The 17,659-nt window shown below is 38.8% G+C and overlaps 1 long non-coding RNA gene across 1 annotated transcript in view; it reads right to left on the minus strand.

Annotated features, from left to right (window-relative positions):
- LOC146705607 (uncharacterized) overlaps positions 1–16,653 on the minus strand; it is a 76,624-nt gene extending 59,971 nt beyond the window's left edge. The window contains exons 1-2 of the long non-coding RNA XR_014921714.1: positions 16,406–16,653; positions 8,263–8,311 (exon numbers count right to left, since the gene is read on the minus strand). This is a non-coding gene — a long non-coding RNA (uncharacterized LOC146705607). The remainder of the gene's footprint in view (positions 1–8,262; positions 8,312–16,405) is intronic.
- Positions 16,654–17,659: the final 1,006 nt, after the last annotated feature.

Below are 17,659 nucleotides of genomic sequence, written 5' to 3' on the forward strand. Positions count from 1 at the left end.
TTAGCTCTAACAAATTAGGGTCAACCTGATACTAGGTGTGTGCTATACCAAACAAAGTGGATGGTGATTTTGTGCTCCTCACTGTACATTAATAAAGTTCTGAATCACAAAATCTTTATATTTATAGGCTCAAACAGAGCATTTGATTAAGGAACCAAACACTACCAGCTTCTCAGAAATATTCATAATAGCCATAAAAAATCTTATTCTGTTAGCCTTTAGTAAAAAACTAAATAATGGAAAATCATGCTGTTTGTTGATGTAACCATGGACACTAGCTGTGTGCTATCTATCTTAACTATATGTGGCCACCTCTATAGTTACACAAACATCACTCACCAAACAAACGTTTGATTCCTGCAAGATTTTGAACTCTAGATAAGAACATAAAATGTGGAAGTGCTTTATTTAGTGTTTTTGCAAAGTTGAGGTAGAATAGATATTGTAACACAATACAACAGTCTATTCATGGAGGTATTGCACACATTCTCATTTAAAAATACTGCTTTTGTATCAAAGTACCACATAAGAGAGAGATTGTATTGGGCTGCTGGAACTTGGAAAGAGGGATTTAGGAATGCGTGTGTGTGTGTCTTATTTGTGTGTGTGTGTGTGTGTGTGTGTGTGTGTGCGTGCGCATGTACTCAAGTGTGTATTCCCAGGGCTTGGACAAGCTATCAAGCATCTATCCATCCTTTGTAAGAATCAATATTTATAAACCCCCGAGGACCTGTGGTATAAAGCATATAAACAAGCAATGGAGTAGAGCAAGACAGACCACCAAAAAAGACACGCACATACACACATAAAAGTAAGAATGTATTAAAGTGCATCTGAAATCAAACACATTAACAGAAGACTGAAGGCAAGACAGAAGGATATCTAGAAAAAAACAGTGGTTCAGCAGTGTTTTCAGAAGTGTTCATAATCACATAAGGAATATTGTAAATGGGGTCTCAGAATACTTCCCAGTGCGATTTGCTTTATGTGAAATCACCTGAAACAGGAGTATTGATTGTCAATTCCATTCAGCATCTTATTACTGTCACAATGATATTGTCAAATAAAAAAAACATACAAAATCTGGAGTTGTGTGCACATGATTACCTACACAATATTGCCTAAAGTATTCACTTGTCTGCCTTCACACTCATATGAATTTGAGTGACATCACATTCTTAATCCATAGGATTTAATATGATGTTTGTGGCCATAATAGCTTCAACTCTTCTGGGAAGGCTTTCCACAAGGTTTAGGAGTCAAGGAGGTTTACAGTAGGAGTGTGCATTTGTGAGGTCAGACACTGATGTTGGATGAGCAGCCCTGGCTCGCAGCTGCTATAATTCATCCGAAAGGTGGTCTGCTGGGTTGATGTCAGGACTCTATACAGGCCAGTCAAGTTCTTCCACACCAAACTTGCTCATTCATGTCTTTATGGCGCTTGCTTTGTGCACTGGTGCACAGTCATGTTGGAAAGGGGGCTGTTCCCAAACAAGCATCAAACTGTCCAAAATGCTAAATTGCATATTTATTTGAAGATGTATTTTTAATTATTTTATTATTTATTTATTATTTGTGTGTGTGTGTGTGTGTGTGTGTGTGTGTGTGTGTGTGTGTGTGTATAAGTACGCGCCGCGCACGCGTGTGTGTGTGTGTGTGTGTAACATACAGATAAAATAAAGTCAGTTTTCCATGCATGTCACAATTATTGTGTTAATCATCACTTGGCTGCAGGTAAACACAGCTACAATAGTTAGGTTACTTCTAGCTGTTTTTAAACAAGCACAGGCAACCTATTCTTATCCTGGCATGTCCAAAGTTTCGCTTGAATTCACAAGGGCCCCATACCAACACAACGTCCAAGACACTGTGTGTGCAGGACATCTTTTAATGTGCGTGTTGTGTCATCAAAGCAGGTGGAAACAGTGTGTAATTAACATGTCATAATCAATGTGGGGGAGTTTGACACCTTGTAATCACTGCACTGAGGAACCCTAGCCCCAGGACATACACGTGCACACACACACATACACACCAATGGAGAAAGACACTTTCAGCCCGTCCACACAAGAACAAACAGCCAAACAAAGACACACACATGCACGCACACAAACACGGCAGCCTTCACAAACATTCATGCACACGCACCTGCATGCTCAGCTGCTCAGGCTTGAATACACACTGGAAACACACACAAATTCACACACAGAGGGCCTGTTTAATATCATTTACATAATGAGAGAGCAGCCACAGTAATAGCTTTTCCTTTCTCTTATTATCATAATTTCACCCTGGGCACTAAATGACAGAAAAGGAGAAAGAAAGAGAGAAAACACAGTAGAAGTGTCTTGTCCTTGTTATCATGAAACAATTCTCCCTCAAAGTCAAGGCCAGTTATCCCTTCTAGCCTCTGTTTCTGCCCCTGTTCCTTTCGTGCTGTTCTTCATGTGCCTAATTTCTTTTATATTCTTATGTCTACATATTTAAGATTGTATTTTTTAAAATACATAATGCTCTGAATGACAGTAAAGTAGCTATGCTATTCTATTCAGTCCTATTTTTTTCTTCTATTTTAACATTTTGCTTTTTTGTGCATTTGCTTTAATTGCTAATAATCAAGCTATTCAGATTCGGATACTCGTAAATACTATATATTTAACTGTGTGTTTCTGATTAGCTAAAAAATATGCTGATAATAACCTTTTATTTTGGACATATAAAAACAAAGCAATACATACACATACACACACACACACGCTCAAGCACATCTCAGTGACCACTCAATCATTGAATGGAGTAGGAAGACATCTATCTATAAGACAGTGTAACAAATCAAACCGTTTTAGTATTATTATGCACTTCCAGTTGCAGTGTAATTAAGGTACATCATTTATGTAATAACAGTTAATAAAATAGTTAATAGTTAAAAAGTTTGAATCTCTTACAAACTGATATTAAAGCAGCTGTTGTAAACGGTTGTAAATTGTAGGGTTTTTTTAAATACAGGATTCATGTGAGTCAAAAAAAAAGGGGGTTTTTGCTTTTGTTTTTTCCAACTGTGGAAATTCTGTTCATTTGGCTTTAGGGCTGTTTTTATGTTTCTTAAGCAATTGCACACCATAAAACCACAATTTCAAAATGCAAGTACATCTTTAAAATCAATGTGGAAATGTCTGTGAACATCTATAAAGAGGAAAGTGGGTTCATGTTCTACTGAAATCTAAAGAGTAAAAGACATATCGGACTCCTGTGTCTCAGTGTGCCTGCAGAATGTCATTGATTTCGAACAAAAATAAGATAAAAAAGACCGTGTTTCATCCATAAAAGAGGGATCAAGTGTTGGAGGCAGAAAGAAAGAAAAGCAGAGGGAAGAAGTGGATGCACTGGTATGTTTTAATTGCTTCTCTCTTTTTGTTTTTTAACAGCATTTTCTTCTCTTCCTTATCAATCTCCTTGTCTTTTCCTACCTTCCACTATGACTTTCTCTCTTTACCTGCCTTCCTTTTCTTCCTTTGTCCAGTTTTTCCTGCCTCTTCCTCATCCACTATCTTTTCCTCCAAGTTTTCTTTTTACACTGATGCCACTAATACCTTCCCTTTACTCTCCACTTGTCTCTCTCTAGCTTCTCTTCTTTCCTTACATGGTCCCATCCTTTCACTTCTCCTCTTCTTTCCCTCTTCTCCTCCTCAGTATCGACAGAGGAGGTATGCATTTTGCTAAAACACTGGCTGATGAATCATTGATGTTGGTGTTGAGGTTTCAGTGGCTCGGGGGCAGCCGGATGTAAATAAGTGAGGACTAGGCATGGAGTATAGCTAGCTGATATTCAGCCCTCGATCTGAAACATTGATGAGATATGCATGGGAGTGTGTCTATGTGTGTGTCTGTGTGTGTGTGTGCACACTCTGGACCTTCTTTGAATGCTATTTAAGAAGGCCAGATATGACAGTTGTTTACAATTTGGTCCAGACACTGAAGAAGTAAGGAAGGAGCATGGGGATAGAGAGGATGACAGATGGATGTGGGTAAGGAGGAAGAGGGATGCAAGGATGTAAGGGAGGTAGAAAGAAAAAAAAATGAAAAGAAAGGAGATGAAGAGGGGGAGTTAATGATGATGTTACTTGTATAAGTAATGAATATTAGATTACATAGAGTACAAAAACATGAATCAGGCAGACATGTCATGATGACTGGCATCCTCTCAGACATGGATCAAAAAAGGGGCCGTGCCCCCATATTTCCCACTTTAGACACTCCCCCTCAAGATTGAAGAGTGCAAGTATAACTATTAGAAAGAAAGTGAATACCTTCTATCAGTCTGCATAGAACTTCACAGGAATTTGAAGACAGGCATCAACCTAAACTAGCAGTAAGTCTTCATTCAAATCTGCTTAGCAAGAATGCTGTGATTGCATAAAACATAATGGCACTAGATAAGACTTAACTGTGGAAATAGTTACGCTTGTTGAGTAAGCAATGTGACTCTCATTTGATCTTTCCCAGCAAAAGTCAAAAGTTTTGATTTTGATTACAGTAACTGTCACTTTTATGGCATGTTTTCTTATTTTCTATATAGATCCTGATTGGACTGAATTTTCCTATGTTTTAAAGTTCACATATATCCATAAACATTGTTGTTTGTTTTTAAACTGCCGCCAGCTTTTGGGGAAATTGACTATAAGGCCCCCCCAAATATGCAAAATTTATTTGTGATGGGATAACATAAGTTAGGATACTTGCCAACTTGCTGATGTTAGCACACAGTACACATCACTCAAAATTGTTTGGACCACAGATATGTTTTCATATTTTGTGTCAACTACACCAATGAAAAGTTAACAAAAGACACACACACACACACACACACACACACACACACACACACACACACACACACACACACACACACACACACACATCTATGTAAAATACAAAGTATTATTCATATAATCGCTTACCTAACAGAGTTACCACTTTTATAATCAAATCCATGATAGTTTGGTGGAAGCCATAAGTAGAGACTATCAGTACACTGGAAAGATTTAACCTTTTCTCATATTTGTGGGAGACTATGCTGAGTAATGGATGGTGTTTTTGAGAAATACCAGTGGCTGTATTGATGTACTGCATCACATTTATAGCAGCACAGTGGTGCAATGGTTATCATTGTTGCCTAACAGAATGAAGCTTCTAGATTTGACTCTACAGCCGGGTGGGTACCGTCAGTTTGGGGTTTTTGCATGTTCTCCCTCCTTACGTGGGTTCTCTCTGGACACTCCCACAGTCTGAAAACATTTATGTTAGGTTGATTAATGAAATGTTTAGACAGGCTTTCAGCATCCTACAGGAAAACACCTTCTGTTTTGTTTGAAACTGCAATTTCTCCGTTAAAGGAAGAGAAAAAAAGATTTAAGAATCCTTGAAAATTGTCCTTAAATGTGATGGATTTCCTAATCTATCTATTAGCTCCCAAAAAGTCATGCACACACACACACACACACACACCTATCGCAGCCAATCACCATTCCACACCTTCACTTAAAGCACTTTTCGGGCCTCTTAGTGCCTCCCTCCCTGTACTGAGCACCATTAATACAGTCACTTAGTCCACTAATACATCAGCGTGGTCAGTGCTGTTACATTATGCATCGTTTGGGGTCAGCGCACAGTGAACTGTACTGGTCTTGACTCTAACCACACATTGTAAAGGCATTATCCATTTCCCACAGAAAACAACACTGACAATGTGATGAGTGATTTAAGAAGACATGCACTGATGTGCCAGCAAATACTCTACACATATATACATTCATACTCAAAGTTTTATGTCCGTATGCTACATGTACGCTACAGAAAGGTATTATTATAAAGAGAAAGAGCTTTGATTAATAAAATTAAATAAGAAGGTACTGTACAGCCATTTGCAACAATGATACAGGCAATCACACCTTAAAGAGCCAAATTAGCTATCTCAATCAAGTCAGCATAGTTATGAGTCAGATAATAGTTCCAACATTCACAGGACATGTCACAGGCCTGCAGACTTTATATCACCTCACAAATGCACTGAAACAAAAACAAAAAAATCTGTTATCTGAGGAAATAGACAGACTATTTACTGCTTATCAAACTATTCTGCATTTTGGCTGAGCAAACATGAATTAAAAAATAAGTAAAAAAAACCCCAAACAAACATCAAAAATGGCAACGAAAGGAGGACTGGCAGGAAAGGTTTATTGTACAATGTAACAGTTATAAAATAATGGCACCATAACTGTTGAGATTGTTATAAGTCTTGCAGTTACAGTGCTGGTTGCAAAATATCCCCAGGAAAAACGTAAGCCCCAACTGTAACCAAATCAAGAAGACAGATGCTGCTTTTGTCTGCTTATTTATTCGCAAAGAGTCACCAGAGCAGGTACATGCTTGATTTCACTGAACGTTTTTATATACCACAGACTCTTTGTGACACATCTGTCAATGGGATTTGTGCCTCATTCCAGGATCAAGCTGAGGATCTTTTGCTTGTTAGACAAATGTGTAAACCACTACGCTACCATCAGGACCGTTACATTTGTGTTCCTCAATAACTATGCACACTTCTTCTGGTAGCTAAAATGGCAGATGGTGGAACAACTAGAATGACTGTCGAAACGCTAACTTGCATGCTTAAGCAGGGAGAAGAGATAGTTTTCCACAACAGCTAGTCTGTATTGGATTTGAACATATAGAGCAGTTATTTTCCATTCCACATGCACCCATAAACATGAAATCCATTCTGCTTATTTCTCGTAACTTGAGGCTGGACCATTTCCCAAAATGCTTCTCGAGAAATCACACACGCAGTAACAACTCTGATTCCTTTCCTGTTTGTCTCCTATTTTAATTCCATAATAAAAAAAAAACAACCCACAGGATTACGCTTGAAATAACACCTCACAAATGCACAGCACTTCCAACTTAGCATGAGTAAACTCTAAATTTTTAATTTTTACGGTACAAATGAAATCACTGGTGGGGACTATTCTCCTAGCACAGAAACAAATGCACATGAATACATGCATAAACACACACACATCCAAACACAAGTGCAGCTCTTAACCACACAGTAAAACCCCCATTATCTTTTAACCACAGAAAACAACAGCGCCTTAAGGTTAAAAAACCAAACTCTCTGAAGCCCATTAGCTATTCACCGCAGGGCAGAGCACTTTAGACTGGTGGTGTATACAGTTAACCACAGTATCTGAAGCACATTACCTACTTACCACAGCTCGTGTGTACTTGTATATGTGAATGCTTGTGTGTCTCTTGTGCAGTATGTACACCAGGCTCAGGTTAGCTTATGTGTATGCGCATTTTAACATTTGTGAGTTACTGAGCATGTGAGCATATCTTATCATTTCCTGGCTGTTTGTCTGTGTGTACACATGTAACACGACACTTTAATGAAAGGAAGAGAAAGACAAGGGTGGAAGAGACAACGGCAAAATGGGAAGAAAGATGACAGAGAAGAATAGTGAACGACATAAGTCGCAAAAAATTCAAGCTATAGGGGGACACAAAAAGCAAGACATGTGGACATCGATAATGCCAAGCCACAAAGACACTTTGCATACAGCAATGTAGAAAGAAAAACAGAAAAAAAAGAAAAAGTTGCTTCTGAAACCTGCTTAAGAAAGCAAATTTAAGGACATTTTAAAGAAAAAAGCAGGGAAAAAGAAGGAAGAAGACAAAGAGAGAAAGAGAGAAGCGCAAGAGTGACTTAACTGTGAAATTCAGAGAGAGAAACTGCGATGAGGAGGCAGCAGTACATCTTGATCAACAGATGACTGATCATATCAGTGCTGGCCATCTTTCACCAGCCGCCGTTTGACGACATAACATGACCCCCTGTACACACACATGCACACAGCTGCGCGCACACACAAGCGAACACGAGCACACTCCCACATACACGCACATCCATTTCCCCCGACATACCCTGAGGCAGGAGCATCAATAACGAATGGCCTGGCCAGGGGCTTCCACTCACTCTCACTCACACACACACACACACACACGCACTCATTCATTCACACATGCACACAAGCATGTGCACAAATATACCCCCATATGTGTCTCTCTTTCACATATTCATGCATTCATTCAAACACACATGATGGTCAGGCTAGAGGAGAACAACAGAGGAATAAATTGGACACACAGACACACACATTAACCCCACAATATGGTTCTGTGCCCTCAGGCCTAAGGTCTTACCCCCTACTCAGGACCCTGTGTCCTCCTGATGCCCTCCTGCAGCTCCTCTCTGTGTGGTTATAGGCAAAAAGAAGAAGAAATGAGAGATTATTAATAAACTGTGAATACTGCTAGACCTAGAAACATACATTTGAAGTGAACAAATGATGTGTGGAAAACAGTAAAAGCCAGCAAGGGTAACACAAGAAGGGATAAAGAGGAATTAGAAAGTAAGAAATTCACAAAAAAAAAGTGACTCAAACAATTCATGAACTAAAAATGAACAATTCCAGTCTATCAGTACTGTTTCAACTGTAAGTGTAAATATTTCATTCCTTTAAGATGCCTCACATCACCCAGAGAATGGCTAAGAATGTATTTATTTAGGTTATTTATGCTATAAAGCACAACAAAAATCAAAGTCATGGAGATTTCTATAAGGTGGAGTTCATTTCCCCCTCCACAGTGTAGTTTTGACAATAATAATAAAGTTCAGCTTTAACTAACAGAATTTAGTTCAGACAATTTCTAGTTAATACTGAATTTCAATCAGTGTTGAAAACTGAACTGAAGATGGACTGTGAGGTAAGAGCAGAAAGGGGTTTTAAAAAGACAAAGAAGGTTAATAAAAGGTGGTTGGGTGGTGGAAAGATGGTGGTGTTGTGTCTCCAGTCTCATGGCTGACATCTCCTAAGTGTAATGGGAGTGTACTTTAACACCTGAGTCCACCAAAAGCAAGCGCACACATTTTCATATGAGATCCTTCACTTTCCATTCAGTCTTTCATCTTATATTCATCTTATATTATAGTATTTCTGTTTCTTTTGTTTGGCTCTCCTTTTTTCTTTTCTTCTGACTTTATTAAACAAACACACCTGGTGTCTAGCTACTTGAGGCCACACGTGGCTTCTGTTCACTCATCAAACACAAGAGCAGTACTAGATTAATTCTTCAAAGTACATATCCAATCTCTGTCTTCTTACCATGGTGGATGTCTCAGTCTTAAGACTTAGTCCAAGCCCACTTCAGTGGCATTGTAGTTACAAATACTAAAGTCCAGAATGATGGCTGAAGGGCTGTCCACAAATGGTCCAATCAATCGTAAATTTAGCTTATAAAAAAAACCCAAAAAATCATTTCAGGAGAGGAAATATTTTTTATCTAAGGAGGACTCAAACTATGGTTTACTGCATATAATTAAAACACTCTAAAGTACTCTGAACTCTAAGTACTGTCCAGAAGTCTTAAGTAACCCCTCATTTATTTATATTTCTTTATACTGGACAAGTGGACTTCAACAGCAGACGAACAGTATCCAAAAGTCACGTCCTTAAGAAACAGGAAAAAAATCCAGCAAAGACCTGAACAAGCTCTAAGAGATTCATCTGCCCCTTTAGTTGATCCAATTACCAAAGCCTCATCAGAAATGGTCTCAGTGGAAGAGTGGCTGTCAAGATGCTATTCTTAAAGAAGAAAAACAGAGAGAAAAGTCTGAGTTATGCCAGATTACACAATAAGTGGTCTGAAAATCAGCGGGAATAGGCTTTTGATGAGGGCATGATGAATTCAAATGTGAAATTTCTTGTCCCCTGGTCCCACATTTTGAAACAACACCCTGTATTTTGACTGGTTCTGTTGGACATGCACTTTTCAAAACTTCAAAACTACTCCAATGAATACAATCGGTGTCTTTCTTTTATACTCAGACTGTTATCCTGTGTAAGGCCATAGTTATCCTGGAAAGTTACAAATCAAACATGCATCTAAACTTACAATTAAAGATTAAAAACTGCCTAAATTAGCTTGGAGAATTGTTATTTTTACAAGAAAGCTTGCCCCAGACTTCAGACTGTGTTGAAGAATTAAGGCGGTCAGACGAAATATTGACTTTCAAGTTTGTTAGAATTGTTCAGACTCTATTCTATTCTATTTACATTTATCTTTTTAGATGTTTCAAAAAAACACCTATTTCTAATTTTGCTAGCAAAATATAAAGGAAAAGGCTGAAGAGTTTTGCATTGTACTGCATTTCTAATTCAAGTTCAAATGCACCTATTTAACTTACTAGAGGCAATGTAAGCTGTGAGTTAGACACGAGGATCTGCAACCTATAGTCTAAGCTGATGTTTCATTATCACAAATACTGTTTTGTCAAGCATTGTAAATAAAAGAGCAGAACGTGACATATTGTACAGACAAAACCTCCCCTGTGACACAGGTAGTCAATTATCTCAGAACATAAATGTACCTGAAAGTTGACACTTTAGCGATTTGCTAAATATCAAAACCACTGTGCAGTCAAGTGTAGAGGCAATCGTTATTTGTGTAGGTTGACCCTGCACCTCAAAAGCCGACCATGTGGCATTTAGTGCTGATACACAAACACAGCTGATCTGCAGCAATAGCAGTCCAGCCTCCTATGGGAAGTGTGGCCTATCCCTGACTATTTAATGACAGAGGGGGAAAAATCGCTGCACATAAAGCTGTCTTTGCTTCTTAATTGCACTCTTTAGTTATTCCAGTTAATGTTAAATACTGACAGAAAGGGTTTAGAGACACATTAACACACACACACAGATTAACACTTACACACCTTAAGGTTGTGGGTGAACTATACATGACACATACACACACAAAAAGAGAAAAAAAAATGCTTTAGGTGAGCCACCGAAAACACACTGAGGATAATTATTACATTCATATGCAAACGTCTGCAGTGCCTGCCTGGCAGCCTGTGTTTCTTAAAGTGTGTGCTTTTCTTATTTAATTAATTAAAACAATTGTCAATGAACTTTAAATTAGTCCAGCATAAAATAATCATTTCCAGTGTGTGTGTGCGTGTGTGTGTGTGTGTGTGTGTGTGTGTGTGTGTGTGTGTTAATAATTAGCAGGCAGTAAAGCGGCTGTGTTAATTGCATTTAGGATCCTGCCTGGGGAGAGAGAGGGGAAGGAGTGAGCAAGAGAGAGAGACACACAAAATGAGGGAAAGAGAGGAAGAGAAACAGCAAGCGAGAGCGCGCATGCAAGAGAGAGAGAAAAGGACCGTCTCTCATCTCTTGTTCCTGAAATAGAGAATTCCCATGTATTTTGAGATATAAAATGGAGCATGGAGCCCCCAGGAGCAGGAAAACACACATATACCGTCCATCTCACACACACTTTTTTTTTTTTTATTCACTCACACCCTCATACATACACAGCCCCTGGGAGCATAGCGCTAACCTTAATTAGCCTAACACTGTGGTGAAATTGATTGAAATGCAGAACATCAATTATTAAGCCTAACTGTTTTCATAACCCCACACACACCCCGCCATGTAGCACATGTAGGGGGAGGCGGAGAATATTAGGAAGGTGGAGAGTTTGTGTGTTTGTGCGAGCACAGGCACGTGCGTGTTTGTTTGTGCGCACGGCCTTCAGTAGCTCGTTGCTTTAAAAAGTAATGTGAGATGATGTGAAAATACACAGTGTACACAGCTGCACACTTAATACACAGAATTAACAGACAAACATGCATAATATGATCTGCTTCGCAACAAACAGGGAATAATATTAGCTGATATTATTGCACACAATGTATTGATATTGGGAGGAAAGACAAATAAGAGAAAAAGGTTGAAGATCAGCGAAGGAGACAAAAGCAGCTTACAGGCCACATTCAGAACTGCAAAAGTGACAGTAAAAAAATCGTTAAACTAAACAAAGAACAACTAGTGCTTTAATTTTATTTATTCAACCAACGTGAAAAGGTTAGAAGGGACAGAATGTCTTCTCCCCCTCCGCTCAAACAGCCTCCATCATTGTAAAAACAACCCCACAAACAGCTCATTTACAGGTGCTGCTGTATGCTGACAGGTTTGCCTGTGGTGGGAGAGCAAGACCTCGCGCTCACAGGGCACTAAATTTATCATTATGCAATTTTTTAAGGAAAAGTGGCTGTGAAGATATGAAAACTTGCTAATTCTTTAAGATGGCAAGAATGAGGTGAAATGAAGCGTCATGATCACTGCTGTGCAGGAAAGGAATGGTTGAGATGGTGTGTGTTTCAGCGCCTTAAAAAATCACCTAAAAATTAATTATAATTTCAAAATCTGAAGCCAAATACCCATCCCCAAAAACATTTATATGCATAGTTGAATATCTGTGCACAGCACTAAATTTCATTTTTCCAATTTGTACCATTAAGCAGTTGTATGAGAAGAAGCAATCGGCCTGTGCTGTCATTCTCACTGGACATTTCAACCTGAAGAACCATCTAACACCAGCTACACTTGTATTTTAAAGAAAGCGTAGAAGAACAACCTTGAAAGTATATTTAGATTTTACAAGAGATATTCAGTGTTCCCAGCTAAGTGTAATATTTCCCATCCACATAATGAGCGGATCTTAATTACAAATAACCCACCATACAATCTCATGTAAAAATTCCCCCTTAATGACCATTTCTGTTACAGAGTAACCTTTTGAACTCGGTTGAGGTGATGATATAACGACGTCACAAACACTCTTAGAGCTCATAACAGCTCATAATTGGAGGGATCGTTTTGGGGTTAAAGCAGAACTCACCAATAAGAATGACAAACACATTTGAATAGAGTTCTTGAGTTGATTCCTTTCATATAGAAAGACTATTTCAAGGGTAACTTTGCCACCAGTTTCATCCATATTGAAGACAAGTGCGTTCTAGGTGCTTTGCTGTCTATGATTCGTCTATTTCTGATAGTAAATCAGTTAAATGGAAATTGAAGGATAGCTGATTGTTAAGTAAGCAAGACGGTCAATAGAATATCAGGTTAAGCAGCATGTTCAATGCTACAGGAATGCAGTGGAGAGACTTTTTTTTTCTTTGTTTAAGTGAAACAAGTCATTTAATATGATTAATTACTGTCAATATTGTGTTATTCCTCCAGCAGAGAATGTATCCTTGCAATCTTTTTGCACAATTACACCTGTGGTGACAATGTATTACACATTTATGGGGCAAATAGGCAGCAGAAAGTATGGCTTTTGCTTCCGTTTTGGGACTTTTATATGTGAACAGATTACAGATATATAATTGTCACTCATTCCTTATTGTACATATTCATGAGAATAATTGTAACTGTTGATAATATGTGAAATTCTGTGGGTGGACATAGGAATGCACTTTCATTTGGGAAATTAAGTTGTGCATTCCCCCACATTAAAATGTTGTTCATATTCAGATGTAAGATCTGATATTTTTTTTAGAACCATAAAGAAACAGGGAAAAAAAGTCGTGTCAGTCTCCCCTAAAAAACCTTGACCAAAGGAGGTCTACCGCCTGCCACGCTGCACTCATTTCTTCATGTGACCACACCATGCCCCATCCCCAAACTTGATGACTCCCTGACCTCCAGCATATCTTTGTCCCAGCGCTGCCACGACCCACTGAGTCAGTGGAAAACTCATTTAGGCCTAATTACATGGACTAGCCGTCTACACCCCCTTACTTTCTTTCCCCTCTTCGGTGAAAGAAAGTAAGAGAGGGGTAGATGGCTCTTTTCTTCTTTGCTCTCTCGCTGTCCTTTTCTCTTTGCTCTCTCGTTTCTTCTCTCATCGTGCTCCAGTTACCAGGTCAGAGTAGCCCTCTGCTACCAGCCAGCCAAAACACACACATGCATGGACACACACAGGCACACAGGATATCCAACACTCTAGTGTGGCCAAGAGGCCACAGGTAAGCAGGTACAAAGGCTTTTAGATGGTTCATTGTTATTTCCTTGGGGTCAGCCATAGGTTAGGGCCCAGTCTTAATTAGTTAACATAACTTATACATGATCAACCTTCTTCGGGTCCTATGGTGCCCAAATACACACAAAGTGCCTTTCTAAGATGTAAAGCCAAGAAGTAAGAAGGGTTCATCTACACATGTATCGACTGTTCCCAAGGAACCATCCACTTAACCCTGTCCAGGAAAGACACACATCATTCGTGTACACACACACACACACACACACACACAAACACACACACACACACGGTTGGATCAAGCAGCACGTATAAGGTTTAGATTCAAGGGGTCAGGTAAGTGAAATGTAAGGAACCCATGAAAGGAATCTTACACTGGGATGTCAAATGGCACAAACACAACGTCAGAAACAAAAAGTCATATTAATGATAGATGTCAGTCTGGGGTCAGCACACAGGTTGTATGTCAGGACCTACGCTGCAACATCACCAGGTATTAAAAAATACCTGACAGAGAGAGTTAAAGGTATTCTTAAAAATCCTCCCACCTGTGTCAGGTTTTTTTTTTTTTTTTGCCTTAGATGCATAGACATAAACAAAGACAGAGACATGGACAGCAATAGATAAACAAATTACAAGACAGCTATTTATAGCTGTGCTGAAATGTATGATGAGGAGTCAAGCTAATAAGTCCAGCTGAGAGAGACCCTTGTCGGTACGCATTACGTAGATTAGCCATACTGTTAAGAGCAGCAGTCGTAAAACCAATGAAATGTCATAACTACACTCAAATAAACTTCATGCTCACGTGAAATCCATAATACACTACACATACTAACAGCCTGGAGTAAGATCACAGTTGCAAAATACTATATTTGCTGCTGACTGTAATTTACCAAGCCGAATTACTCTCATAGTTACTGGGAAACATATTTTGCATTTGCAACCTCTGCATGAATAGCCAGCACATCCGATCAATATCTAGTCCATAAAGCAGACGCCACAGTCACAACAATTAACGTTCTTGCGTCTATTAACCAATCGGAAATATAAATTGAAATCTTTTCTGCCACCGCAACTGAAAAAAACATGACTGCCACCATTAATAGTCTATATTACACTTCCAGAAAGTTTAGGCACACTCAGGATATGGTATTAATTTGTTTGGGAAATGCTTACTGCTCTGTACTGTAAGAGGACTCAGGGGACTGGATGAGATCCAAGGCCAAACCATAAGGAAGGAGGGTAAGCATCAACAACAACACCCTAATGATGCTCTGGTAATGGAGTGGGTCACTTAGAAAGACTACTCATTCAGGCAGGCAAAAAAGATGTAATAGGTGTACTGGCATAAATTTAACTGGGAAGACCAAAATGCTGAGTATTTACACGAAACAGGTTAAAATATGTTACTAAATATATTTTACTGCTTTTTTTTTATCACAACACCAATTATCTAAAACCAACAACAACAGTACATACTATAACACATATAAAAGATACTCCACTCTCTAGACTGTTTACTCCACCCAGCCTTTTAACTGCAAAGGTTTTAATGTGTTTTAATGTGTCTGGGATGTTTAACTGTAAAACCACCATATCACTAAGTAGACTATTTCACTTCAAGGGAGGGGGTTAAAAGACGGTTTCACTCACTGACAGTAAACAAATATAAATAATTCAGGGGGGGAGAGATTACCATTTTATTTATGTTACAGATCAGTTACTGTTTCAGGGTTGTGATCCAGTGTCTGTATATATGCTTGTGAGTGTGCACATAAAGAAGAAAACATTTATTATCAAACTGGTTTGGTCAGTTTTTTACAGAAATATACAAACTACTTAAATCTTCATTACAACGCTAAGTAACTGTCAGTGTCCTTGTAGACAGGTAGTGTACCTGTGTAACAGTCCGGCTTTCCTTAAAACACATTTACAAATTAACACGTGCACAGGTTAATAATACTGTTGTGAACTGGGAGTAAAATAATGCAAATAAATAAATAAACACAAAAATCTAATTTAAATTTTAAAGTAGGTTTTGAGCTTCTTTATTGCGCCTCACACCCCTGGGGCGCTTCATTAGTTTGCTTCTACCTCCCCCTACCGACAATCATAAGACATCTAGCATCAGGACCAACCCATATTCTACAACCTAGGCTACTAGGCTAGTGATTTGCTTACATTTTTAATAGTAATGCCATCCTTTTTAGTATTTGAACTAAACCACCAAAGCCCTTCAGTTTACATGCAATACACTATAAACACCACATAAGCCTCACTAAATACACTTTAGCGAGGCTTTAAAAGCAAACACAAGCTAAAAGACTTCTAACAGACAGTCTAAACAAAGCTAACTTCAATAGACGTCTGTGCATCAACTTACTGATTTAAACAGTTTACTTTACTTATATCTCTCGAGAGTTATAGGATGGACATTAGCCAAAGACAGTACCTGGACCTCCGAAATGCAAATTCTTCAAGTGTTACTGTTTAATTGAATCCATCGAAGAACTCAGTGTTTAGCTAATGAGCTGGAAGAGCCCGTCCTTGTTGTAGCTGTGGTTGAGATAATACTTATTCCAGCTAAATCTTGCAGCTAATCCATTTTAAAAGTGTCCTCACGGTGGCCTAAGCTAATTAATCATAATTTGGTTGGTCTAATACACTAATATTTATCAGTTTCGCTTCTGGGGAGAGCAAATAAACATGTCTCATTATACAAAACAAAAAAACAAACACTTTTTTTATGTGCACATAAAATGTGTGCAGCAACTCAGTGAAGGTCAAATTGAGTATCAGCGGGGGGGGGGGTGACATTGGTGTTGGTCTGAGTATTTTAGAAACTGCTGCAATCTGCTGTCATTCTCCTGCACAACTATCTCTAGGCTTGGTCTGAAAAGAGAAAATATCCAGTGAGGGGGCGAAAATACCTCATTGATGACAGAGTTCAGAGCAGAGCGCTTCAAGTTGATAGAAGGGGAACAATGGCCCAAATAAACAGTCATTACAACTGAGGTATGCAGAAGAAAATCTCTAAATGCACAATATGTGTCTTAAAGCAGATTAGCTGCAATAGAGGAAGACTCACTAGGTACCACTCCTGTCAGCTAATAATAGAAAACTGAGGCTACACACAGGCTCACCAAAACTGGTTAACAGAACACACAGAAAACCGTTGCCTTGATTTCTGCTGTGACATTCAGAGGGTATGGTCAGAATTTGACATAAACCATATGAAAGCATGGATCATGTCTAGTTTCTATTAACTCTCCAGGCTGTTGGTTCTGATGGTGTAGTCATGTGGGGGATTTTTTTCTTGACACACTTTAGGCCTCTTCATATCATATGAGCATTGTTTAAACACCACAGTCTCCCTGAGTATTGTTGCTGACCATGTCCAACCCTTTAAAACCACAGTGTGCCCATCTTCTGATGGCCCCTTTCAGCATAACGCACCATGTCGCAAAGCGCAAATGGCCTCCACAATCACAAATTTCAATCCAGCAGACCACCTGAGATATGCGGTATGAGTTTGGGATGTGCAGCCGACAATTCTGCATCCGAGGACTGTTTCCTTGTTTTATCTATGCCAAGAAGAATTAAGGCAGCTCTGAAGGTACAAGAACCAGCCTGTTTATGCCGAGAGCGAAAACACCACAAAGGACGGTATTTTAAATTAAAGAAATTCAGGTAAACTGTCAGTTTT

Source organism: Copadichromis virginalis, linkage group LG7 (assembly GCF_057382275.1).
Source record: "Copadichromis virginalis isolate Kocher_CV1m ecotype Utaka linkage group LG7, C_Virginalis_male_GT1.1, whole genome shotgun sequence".
NCBI classification, from domain to species: domain Eukaryota; kingdom Metazoa; phylum Chordata; class Actinopteri; order Cichliformes; family Cichlidae; genus Copadichromis; species Copadichromis virginalis.